Below are 12,114 nucleotides of genomic sequence, written 5' to 3' on the forward strand. Positions count from 1 at the left end.
AGGCAGCGCGTGAGATGGGGTTAAGAGCAGGTGAGTCTGGGAAGGGGTGATGCTGTGGATGTTTGTGTGTGTCTGTATGTTGTTGTTTGTACAGTTGAAGTCGGAAGTTAACATACACCTTAGCCAAAGACATTTGAACTCAGTTTTCACAATTCCTGACATTTACTCATTGTATAAATTCCCGGTCTTAGGTCAGTTAGGATCACCACTTTATTTTAAGAATGTGAAATGTCAGAATAATTGGAGAGAGATTTATTTCAGCTTTTATTTCTTTCATCACATTCCCAGTGGGTCAGAAGTTTACATACACTCAATTAGTATTTGGTAGTATTGCCTTTAAATTGTTTAACTTGGGTGAAGCGTTTTGGGTAGCCTTCCGCAAGCTTCCCACAATAAGTTGGGTGAATTTTGGCCCATTCCTCCTGATAGAGCTGGTGTAACTGAGTCAGGATTGTAAGGCCTCCTTGCTCGCACACGCTTTTTCCATTCTGCTCACAAATTCTTTATAGGATTGAGATCAGGGCTTTGTGATGGCCACTCCAATATATTGACTTTGTTGTCCTTAAGCCATTTTGCCACAACATTGGAAGTTTGCTTGGGGTCATTGTCCATTTGGAAGACCCATTTGCAACCAAGCTTTAACTTCCTGACTGATGCCTTGAGATGTTGCTTCATTATGTCCACATAATGTTCCTGCCTCATGATGCCATCTATTTTGTGAAGTGCACCAGTCCCTCCTGCAGCAAAGCACTCCCACGACATGATGCTGCCACCCCAGTGCTTCATGGTTGGGATGGTGTTCTTCGGCTTGCAAGCCTCCCCCTTTTTCCTCCAAACATCACGATGGTCATTATGGCCAAATAGTTCTATTTTTGTTTCAGACCAGAGGACATTTCTCCAAAAAGTACGATCTTTGTCCCAATGTGCAGTTGCAAACCGTAGTCTGGCTTTTTCATGGTGGGCTTGGAGCAGTGGCTTCTTCCTTGCTGAGCGGCCTTTCAGGTTATGTCGATATTGGACTCGTTTTACTGTGGATATAGATACTTTTGTACCTGTTTCCTCCAGCACCTTCACAAGGTCCTTTGCTGTTGTTCTGGGATTGACTTGCACTTTTCGCACCAAAGTACGCTCATCTCTAGGAGACAGAACGCGTCTCCTTCCTGAGCGGTATGGCGGCTGCGTGGTCCCATGATGTTTATACTTGCGTACTATTGTTTGTACAGATGAACGTGGTACCTTCAGGCATTTGGAAATTGCTCCCAATGATGAACCAGACTTGTGGAGGTCTACAATTGTTTTTCTGAAGTCTTGACTGATTTCTTTTGATTTTCCCATGATGTCAAGCGAAGAGGCACTGAGTTTGAAGGTAGGCATTGAAATACATCCACAGGTACACCTCCAATTGACTCAAATGATGTCAATTAGGCTATCAGAAGCTTCTAAAGCCATGACATCATTTTCTGGAATTTTCCAAACTGTTTAAAGGCACAGTCAACTTAGTGTATGTAAACTTCTGACCCACTGGAATTGTGACACAGTGAATTATAAGTGAAATAATCTGTCTGTGGACAATTGTTGTAAAAATTACTTGTGTCATGCACAAAGTAGATGTCCTAATCAACTTGCCAAAACTATAGTTTTGGCAACGTAAGTGCATGTAAACTAGTTTTAATGACTCCAACGTAAGTGCATGTAAACTAGTTTTAATGACTCCAACGTAAGTGCATGTAAACTAGTTGTAATGACTCCAACGTAAGTGCATGTAAACGAGTTTTAATGACTCCAACGTAAGTGCATGTAAACGAGTTGTAATGACTCCAACGGAAGTGCATGTAAACTAGTTGTAATGACTCCAACGTAAGTGCATGTAAACTAGTTGTAATGACTCCAGCGTAAGTGCATGTAAACTTCCGTCTTCAACCTGTATGTGCATATTTTGTCATGTTAAAAAAAAGTAAAAAAATATAGATCCAATCGGTTACTTTTGATTTCCAATAGAGAAAAAAGTAGTCCAATAATAGGATTCCAATAGGATTCTGATAAAGGTGACACAAAATCCTATAGGACTGCAAGATTCATATAACATCCAATATGATTACTTTTTATTTCCAATAAGATAAAAGTAGTACAATAGGATTCTGATAAAGGTGACACAAAATCCTATAGGATTCGATTGGAAAAATCTCTAAAAATATAAGATTTTGGACTAGGGGATCATATCCACACAAGTTCCAAATGTATACTGAACAAAAATATAAATGCAAGTTGTAAAATGTTGGTCCCATGTTTCATGAGATGAAATAAAATATCTCAGAAATGTTTCATACGCACAAAAAAACAAATTTCTTTAAAATGTTGTGTACAAATTTGTTTACATCCCTGTTAGTGAAACTTCCTCCTTTCCCAAGATAATCCATCCACTTGACAGGTGTGGCATATCAAGAACCTGATTAAAACTTCTTATGGCTGCAATCCCTTTAACGGGATGATATGACAACAGCCAGTGAAAGTGCATGGCGCCAAATTCAAAACAGCAGAAATCTCATAATTAAAATTCCTCAAGCATAGAAATATCTTATACCATTTTAAAGGTAATCTTGTTGTTAATCCCAACAAAGTGTCCGATTTCAAATAGGCATTACAGTGAAAGCACCACAAACGATTATGTTAGGTCAGAGCCAAGCCACAGAAAAACACAGCCATTTTTCCAGCCAAAGAGAGGAGTCATAAAAAGCACAAATAGAGATAAAATTAATCACTAACCTTTGATGATCTTCATCAGATGACACTCATAGGACTTCATGTTACACAATACATGTATGTTTTGTTCGGTAAAGTTCATATTTATATCAAAAAATCTCAGTATACATTGGGCGCGTTATGTTCAGTAGTTCCAAAAACTCTGGTGAATTTGCAGAGAGCCACAACAATTTACAGAAATACTAATCATAAATGTTGATGAAAATACAAGTGTTATACATGGAATTAAAGATATACTTCTCCTTAATGCAACCGCTGTGTCAGCTTTCAAAAAAGCTTTACGGAAAATCAAACCATGCTATAATCTGAGAACAGCGCTCAGAGAACAAAAACATATATCCATGTTGGAGTCAACAGAAGTCAGAAATAACATGATAAATATTCACTTACCTTTGATGATCTTCATCAGAATGCAGTCCCAGGAATCCCAGGTCCACAATAAATGTTTGATTTGTTCGATAATGTCCATAATTTATGTCCAAGTAGCTACTTTTGTTAGCGCGTTTGGTAAACAAATCAAAACTCACGAAGCACGTTCACTAGTTGCAGACGAAATGTCAAAAAGTTCCGTTACAGACCGTAGAAACTTGTCAAACGATGTATGGAATCAATCTTTAGGATGTTTTTAACATAAATCTCCAATAATATTCCAACCGGAAAATTCCTTTGTCTTCAGAAAAGCAAAGAAACGGGAGATACCTCTCATGTGAAATGCGCGTGACCAGCGCGTGACTGCTGCCAGACCTCTGACTCAATCCACTCTCATTCGGCCCCACTTCACAGCCTCAAACAAGTTTCTAAAGACGGTTGACATCTAGTGGAAACCTTAGGAAGTGCAAGATGACCAATATCCCACTGTAACTTCAATAGGGGCTGAGTTGAAAATCGACCAACCTCAGATTTCCCACTTCCTGGTTGGATTTTTTCTCAGGTTTTTGCCTGCCATATGAGTTCTGTTATACTCACAGACATCATTCCGTTTTAGAAACTTCAGAGTGTTTTCTATCCAATAATAATACTAATATGCATATATTAGCAACTGGGACTGAGGGGCAGGCAGTTTACTCTGGGCGCTACTCAATACTGCCCCTGCAGCCATAAAAGGATAAATAGCATGATCACTACACAGGTGCACCTTGTGCTGGGGGCAATAAAAGACCACTCTAAAATGTGCAGTTTTGTCACACAACACAATTCCACAAATGTCTCAAGTTTTGAAGCAGCGTGCAACAAGCATGCTGACTGCAGAAATGTCCACCAGAGCTGTTGCCAGAGAATAGAATGTTAATTTCTCTACCAACGCCGTTTTAAGAATTTCCTTATATTTCCTTATATGAACTGTAACTCAGTAAAATCGTTGAAATTGGTGCATGCTGCGTTTATATTTTTGTTCAGTATAACTGAATCAGCAGAACAAGAAACACCCTTTGATACTAAACAATCATTTGTTTTCCTGATGGAAGCTCAGTATGCACAAACAAGAAAGCAATTCGAACATCTGTCTTTTCCTCTGATTAAAACATGCATACCAATACCGTAGAGTGTGCCAGGAAGGAAATGAGAGGAATCATCTGGGTGTTTGACATAAAGAATTACTAAGAATTACTTACTAAAGAATGTACTACCTTCTTACTTAATAACAAGCATCCATTTATAAGGATGGTCATCAACATAAATATAAAATGTAATGATTGAAGATTTTCAAGATTATTTTCCTTATTAGATGAACGATATGAAAAGCCATCAAAGCCATTTTAGATGTTGTCTCCGTCTGTCTATTATTAATACTTTATGAGTGTATATCTGGATAATTATCGGGGTTCATAAATGTGTTAATCAACATCAGAAGAGTTTGGTTAGTGTGGCAGAACACACACAAACACACACAAACACACACGAACACACACACACACACACACACACACACACACACACACACACACACACACACACACACACGCACACACACACACACACACACACACACACACACCAAGGTGAGTCCACACACCAAGGTGAGTCTATATCTTCTCCCTGCCTCTCTTGGCTCTCACCTTTCTGTCAGTGCATGGTCATCCTACTCACGCGTGTCCTGCCCTTTCTATGAGTGTCCCTACAGCAGGGGGAAGGAAGTAGGGAGAAATGGTTGGAGTGATAACCAAATCCAACAAAAATCTCAAAACTGGGCTTAGGGGTGTACATGAAAAGAACAGAAGGGTCCACACACTATATACTCTTTATACCACCTTAGTTTTTATATGTTTTATTTAACCTTTATTTAACTAGGCAAGTTAGTTATTAAGAACAAATTCTTATTTACAATGACAGCCAACCCCGGCCAAACCCGGACGATGCTGGGCCAATTGTGCGCAGCCCTATGGGACTCCCAGTCACAGCCGGATGTGATATTGTAATGCGCAGAGCGTGGCAGGTGTTTATTTCGCCTTCGCAGAAGGCAGGAATCGTGGTCACAGGCAGGCAATTGTCATACACAGGTAGGCAAACAGGCAGGTGAAACAAAACTAGGACTGAAGGCTATAACTGGTCCTCACAAACGAGCTACGAAAAGGCTTAGTAGAGTCGAAACGAACAATACCTCATAAAGGCACAAACAGGATGAACTCAACTAAATAAGGAGCTGATGAGACCAGGTGAGTAACTAACACAGGTGAAATCAATGAACAGGGCTACGTTCAAGAACACAATGAACAGAACACAAGGTTGACTAAGAAATTAAATACAGAACCTTACAGTACCCCCCCTCCTGACAACCACCGGAGTGTGGAGCAGGCGGGCTGGGAAGCAGAGGCAGCCGCCTACCTTGGGGGCGAGGTCCGACAGGCTGGTTCGACAAGGTCGTCGACTGTCCCGACATTCTGCGTTGATCAGTTTGGGGATCAGTTTGGGGGAGTGGGACGGTCCAGACGGTTACGGTGGAATGAATCATCTCTGGGTCGAGGATGTCCTAGTCGGGGACCCCGGACCGGTCTGCAGGCCCGTAACCTTCCCAGTCCACTAGATAGTGGATGCAGTCTCTCAGGCTTTTGGAATCAAGGATGGCCTGAATGGCGTAGGCAGGTTCCCCTCCAACGTCCACCGGTGGGGGCGCACTGTGGGTTGAGACTGGAGGATGAAGAGGACTGGAGGATGAAGAGGACTGGAGGATGAAGAGGACTCGAGGTGGCCGGTTTCAATAGAGACACATGGAAGGACGAGGAGATTTTATACTGATGGGGTAACTGGAGCTGATACGTGACAAGGTTGATGTGATGGGTTATCTTGAAGAGACCAATAAAGGGAGGACAGAACTTTTTGCGGGGGAGGCGGAGCCGGATGCCTCTAGTAAAGAGCCACACAAGCTGTCCGGGGTGAAAGAGTGGCGTAGGTTGGCGGCGTCTGTCGACAAAGCGCTTCTGGGTATTAGAGGCTTCCTGCAGATGCCGGTGAGCATTCTACCATACCCGCTCACTACGCCGAAACCAGTCGTCAACAGCTGGGACAGTACCAGGCTTCGCCTCCCAGGTAAACATGGGGGGTTGGTAACCAAGTACACACTGAAATGGAGTAATACCACCTTATACCACCCCACCTTATACAAACAGACAGCTGTGGTATTATTATACAACCTTATACCACCTTATACCACCTTATACCACCCCATACCACCTTATAGCACCTCATACCACCTAATACCACCCCACCTTATACAAACAGACAGCTGTGGTAACATTATACAACCTTATACCACCTTATACCACCTTATACCACCCCATACCACCTTATAGCACCTCATACCACCCAATACCACCCCACCTTATACAAACAGACAGCTGTGGTAACATTATACAACCTTATACCACCTTATACCACCTTATACCACCTTATAGCACCTCATACCACCTTATACCACCCCACCTTATACAAACAGACAGCTGTGGTAACATTATACCACCTTATACCACCCCATACCACCTTATAGCACCTCATACCACCTTATACCACCCACCTTATACAAACAGACAGCTGTGGTAACATTATACAACCTTATACCACCTTATACCACCCCATACCACCTTATAGCACCTCATACCACCTTATACCACCCACCTTATACAAACAGACAGCTGCGGTAACATTATACCACCGTATACAACCTTATACCAACTTATACCACCTTATACCACCCCATACCACCTTATAGCACCTCATACCACCTAATACCACCCCACCTTATACAAACAGACAGCTGTGGTAACATTATACAACCTTATACCACCTTATACCACCCCATACCACCTTATAGCACCTCATACCACCTTATACCACCCACCTTATACAAACAGACAGCTGCGGTAACATTATACCACTGTATACCACCTTATACCACCGTATACCACCTTATACCACCCCATACCACCTTATAGCACCTCATACCACCTTATACCACCCCACCTTATACAAACAGACAGCTGTGGTAACATTATACCACCTTATACCACCCCATACCACCTTATAGCACCTCATACCACCTTATACCACCCTATACCACCTAATATCACATTATACCACGTTATACCACATTATACCACCTTATACCACCCCACCTTACACAAACAGACAGCTGTGGTAACATTATACCACCTTATACCACCCCATACCACCTTATAGCACCTCATACCACCTAATACCACATTGTACCACCTTATACCACATTATACCACCTTATACCACCTTAAACCACCTTATACCACCTTATAGCACCTCATAGCACCTAATACCACCTTATACCACCTTAAACCACCGTATAGCACCTAATACCACCTTATACCACCTCATACCACCTTATACCACCTTAAACCACCGTATAGCACCTTATACCACCTCATACCACCTTAAACCACCTTAAACCACCTTAAACCACCGTATAGCACCTTATACCACCTCATACCACCTTAAACCACCTTAAACCACCTTAAACCACCGTATAGCACCTTATACCACCTCATACCACCTCATACCACCTTAAACCACCTTAAACCACCGTATAGCACCTTATACCACCTCATACCACCTTAAACCACCTTAAACCACCTTAAACCACCTTAAACCACCGTATAGCACCTTATGCAACCTCATACCACCTTAAACCACCTTAAACCACCTTATAGCACCTTATGCAACCTCATACCACCTTAAACCACCTTAAACCACCGTATAGCACCTTATGCAACCTCATACCACCTTAAACCACCTTAAACCACCGTATAGCACCTTATACCACCTCATACCACCTTAAACCACCTTAAACCACCTTATACCACCTTAAACCACCTTAAACCACCGTATAGCACCTTATGCAACCTCATACCACCTTAAACCACCTTAAACCACCTTATAGCACCTTATGCAACCTCATACCACCTTAAACCACCTTAAACCACCGTATACCACCTTAAACCACCTTAAACCACCTTAAACCACCTTAAACCACCGTATAGCACCTTATGCAACCTCATACCACCTTAAACCACCTTAAACCACCTTATAGCACCTTATGCAACCTCATACCACCTTAAACCACCTTAAACCACTGTATAGCACCTTATACCACCTTATACCACCTCATGACACCTCATACCACCTCATCAATCAATCAATCAATCAAATGTATTTATAAAGCCCTTCTTACATCAGCTGATGTCACAAAGTGCTGTACAGAAAGTGCTCATAGCACCTCATACCACCTCATATCACATTATACAACCTTATACCACTGTATAGCACCTCATACCACCTTATAGCACCTCATACCACATTATAGCACCTTATACCACCTTATAGCCGCTTGGGCGGCAGGTAGCCTAGTGGTTAGAGCGTTGGCCTAGTAACCGAAAGGTTGCTAGATCAAATCCCCGAGCTGACAAGGTAAAAATCTGTCGTTCTGCCCCTGAACAAGGCAGTTAACCCACTGTTCTTGGGCTGTCATAGTAAATAAGATTGTTTTCTTAATTGACTTGCCTAGTTAAATAAAGGTAAAAAATAATACAAATATCACCTTGTGCCACTTTTAACCTCCTTAATGACAACGTTTCAATCCAGAGTATCATCAGGTCAAACAATGTCATCAAATGTGATATACAGAGCATGTAGTGTGCTGGCCTTTCTGTACTTAACTAAAAGTCTGTTTGAAAACAATGTTCGTTTTTAGGCCAACCGTTCGGACAATACAGGCGTTTTTGTGAGAAGATTTTTGGGATGTCTTAAGGTCTGACAAACACCGCTGTAGATTGGCCACCTTCCACCACAGATGTGGAAGGCTGACATAGGCGGATGTGGCAGATTCAGACACAGCCCAAGCAACAAAAAATTATCTCTAGCTTCTTTATTATGTTACTTAGATTGACGCATGGGTGCGTCAATAGACTCTTACAGATTAAGGTGATATACGGAGCACATAGCATGCTGGCCTTTATGTCCTTGTCACAAAAGGAGAGACTCATTTTCCATCAACATCAAAATGGATCACACTGATGATTTAGCTGATCTATACACAGTCATATTTCAGGACCTCCCATAGGAATCAATACACACACACACCTTGGATGGGACAGTTATACAAGGAATGAACTAACTGAGATAAGTATATCAGGAGTGTTGACATAAAGCTGGCGACATTTACATAGCATGACTCTGTTTATTGTCGAGAGACACACATCTGAATGTCGAGGCTATGTCTCTCATCATGTCTGTCAGTATGCAAAGTCTGTTTATGACACACACACAGACACACACACAGACACACACACAGACACACACACACACACACACACACACACACACACACACACACACACACACACACACACACACACACACACACACACACACACACACACACACACACACACACACACACACACACACACACACACACACACACACACACACACACACACACATACACCTCACTGAATATCAATTGTTGTAAACTGCCGTGCTCAGACAACCAGACAGCTGCGGTAACATCTGAGGATTCCGTTACTAGACAAAGTGAAAGGTAGCTAAACGCTGAGGTGAGTTAAAAGGTGAGGGACTGTACTTACTTTTGCTTGTGATCCTCTTCAGTGATGTTTCACAAAGGTGTCCAAATCCTCATCACAATTCACATCCCTTTGATTCAACAGTGAAGTCCATGCATGTCCATTGTTTCTGTGTTTGTGTGAGGGATCATTGAATCAGTTTGTCTGTTTACGCTAATGTAGATCAAGAGACCAGTGTTAGAACTGTCTGTCTCAAATATTATGTGATCTAAATGTGTTCAGAGCTTGTAGGGTGTTACAGGCTGTAGTTAAATGTATGTCAATATGTCAGTACTGAATTTGCCTTGTGGTTAATGGCATTTGGCTGCTGTGTAGTTCACAACAGTCCGAGAGTAATCCATTAGTTGCCAGGCTCCGTGTGTGTCTCTCTCTCCTCTGCTACCTCTGAGAGACTACTCACTGACTGGACTGAATTTAAGCTCCGTCTGCTATTACCATCCCTCCTTCACTCTCCCTCCCTCTCCTCCTCCCATTTTCCCCTCCTCCTGGGTCAAACTAGCTGTCCTCTAGGATGGGAGGAGGAGCTAACATCCAGAGGGGAGGGGAGCCAATGTTTTTATACATACCAATGAACTATATCAGAGAGAGAGAGGCTGTACATAGACTTACACTGTGCATAGCCATAATATGACATTTGAAATGTCTCTATTCCTTTGAAACTTTTGTGAGTGTAATGTTTACTGTTAATTTTTTATTGTTTATTTCACTTTGGTTTATGATTTATTTCACTTGCGATGGCAATGTAAACATATGTTTCCTATGCCAATAAAGCCCTTTGAATTGAATTTTGAGAGAGAGAGAGAGAGAGAGAGAGAGAGAGAGAGAGAGAGAGAGAGAGAGAGAGTACATATACAATACTGTTTAAGGTGTCGCTATGTGTTTACTGACATTTTACTCCTGTCCTTATTATTAGTTTGTTGTTTTCACACTGTCTCATCACTTAATCCCCCCTTTGTTCACAACATTGTTACTAAACATGTACAACCTGTGGTAAGCAATATGGGGTTTCCTGTTGTGGCCTGCCTGTTCACCATGAATACCTGAATACCACAATCTATGAATAACTATAGGCTGACTCAGTTAAGTCAACTACACACCCCTCCTGGCACTACCCGAACACACCTGTGTACTGTAGGTAGGTAACTACACACCCCACCTGGCACTACCCGAACACACCTGTGTACTGTAGGTAGGTAACTACACACCCCACCTGGCACTACCCGAACACACCTGTGTACTGTAGGTAGGTAACTACACACCCCACCTGGCACTACCCGAACACACCTGTGTAGTGTAGGTAGGTAACTACACACCCCACCTGGCACTACCTGAACACACCTGTGTAGTGTAGGTAGGTAACTACACACCCAGTCTCACATTGCCATACCTCCAAAATCACGCTGTTGCCGATTGGACAAACAGTTTGAATGGACCACTGGCTCCCAGCCGCAAGATTTTTATTGGATGATCAATTTCAAGAACTCTCCCCCCACACGCTTGTAGAACAGATGCTGTGTGTTATACGGGTCAGTTTTCCATATCGGTAGTTGTTTCCTATTCTAGTTTCAAGTACTAGTTTTTAAGTTATCAAGTGTGGCCGACAGCCTGCGATTTATATTTATTTAAATTGAAAGTGGATTACGCTGGTAAATTCAAACATCACAACACGTTCTAAACCACTCAGGTGAAACACTTTCTTCCTTGTCTCCATTCGTCCACATGGCTGCTGGCTGCACTTTACTACCACCGAAAATAGTGAAGATTGACCATTATTTTGTAAGAAACATTAATGTGTTGAAAATCCCAAATGGTTTATATAGTCAACTTACACACAGCTCTGACATACACTCCACCAGACATGCCACCAGGTGTCTTTTCACAGTTCCCAAATCCAGAACAAGTACAAGAAAGCGTGCAGTATTATATAGGGCCATTATTGCATGGAACTCCATTCCATCTCATATTGCTCAAATTAATATCAAACCTGGTTTCCAAAACAGATAAAGCAACACCTCGCGGCACAACGCCTCTCCCCTATTGGACCTAGATAGTTTGTGTGTATGTGTATGTATTGATATGTCTATTAATGTTCTGTATTGTGTCATGTTTCCTGTTTTGTGTGGACCCCGGGAAGAGTAGCTGCTGCTTCTGCAACATCTAATAGGGATCCTAATAAAATATCTAAAATACCATAAGGACCCTAAAAAACGGAGGCAGTGGAAGAACCTATTCAAGTAAGTAAATACATTTTTCA

The 12,114-nt window shown here is 42.0% G+C and overlaps 1 protein-coding gene across 1 annotated transcript in view; it reads right to left on the minus strand.

The window, feature by feature from the left end:
• Window positions 1-10,213, minus strand: part of LOC139417377 (vasopressin V2 receptor-like) — a 59,740-nt gene extending 49,527 nt beyond the window's left edge. The window contains exon 1 of the mRNA XM_071166647.1: window positions 9,864-10,213. The gene's annotated coding sequence lies outside the window, so the exon portion shown is untranslated. The remainder of the gene's footprint in view (window positions 1-9,863) is intronic.
• Window positions 10,214-12,114: the final 1,901 nt, after the last annotated feature.

The sequence above is a fragment of the Oncorhynchus clarkii genome, chromosome 9 (assembly GCF_045791955.1).
Source record: "Oncorhynchus clarkii lewisi isolate Uvic-CL-2024 chromosome 9, UVic_Ocla_1.0, whole genome shotgun sequence".
Lineage (NCBI taxonomy): Eukaryota > Metazoa > Chordata > Actinopteri > Salmoniformes > Salmonidae > Oncorhynchus > Oncorhynchus clarkii.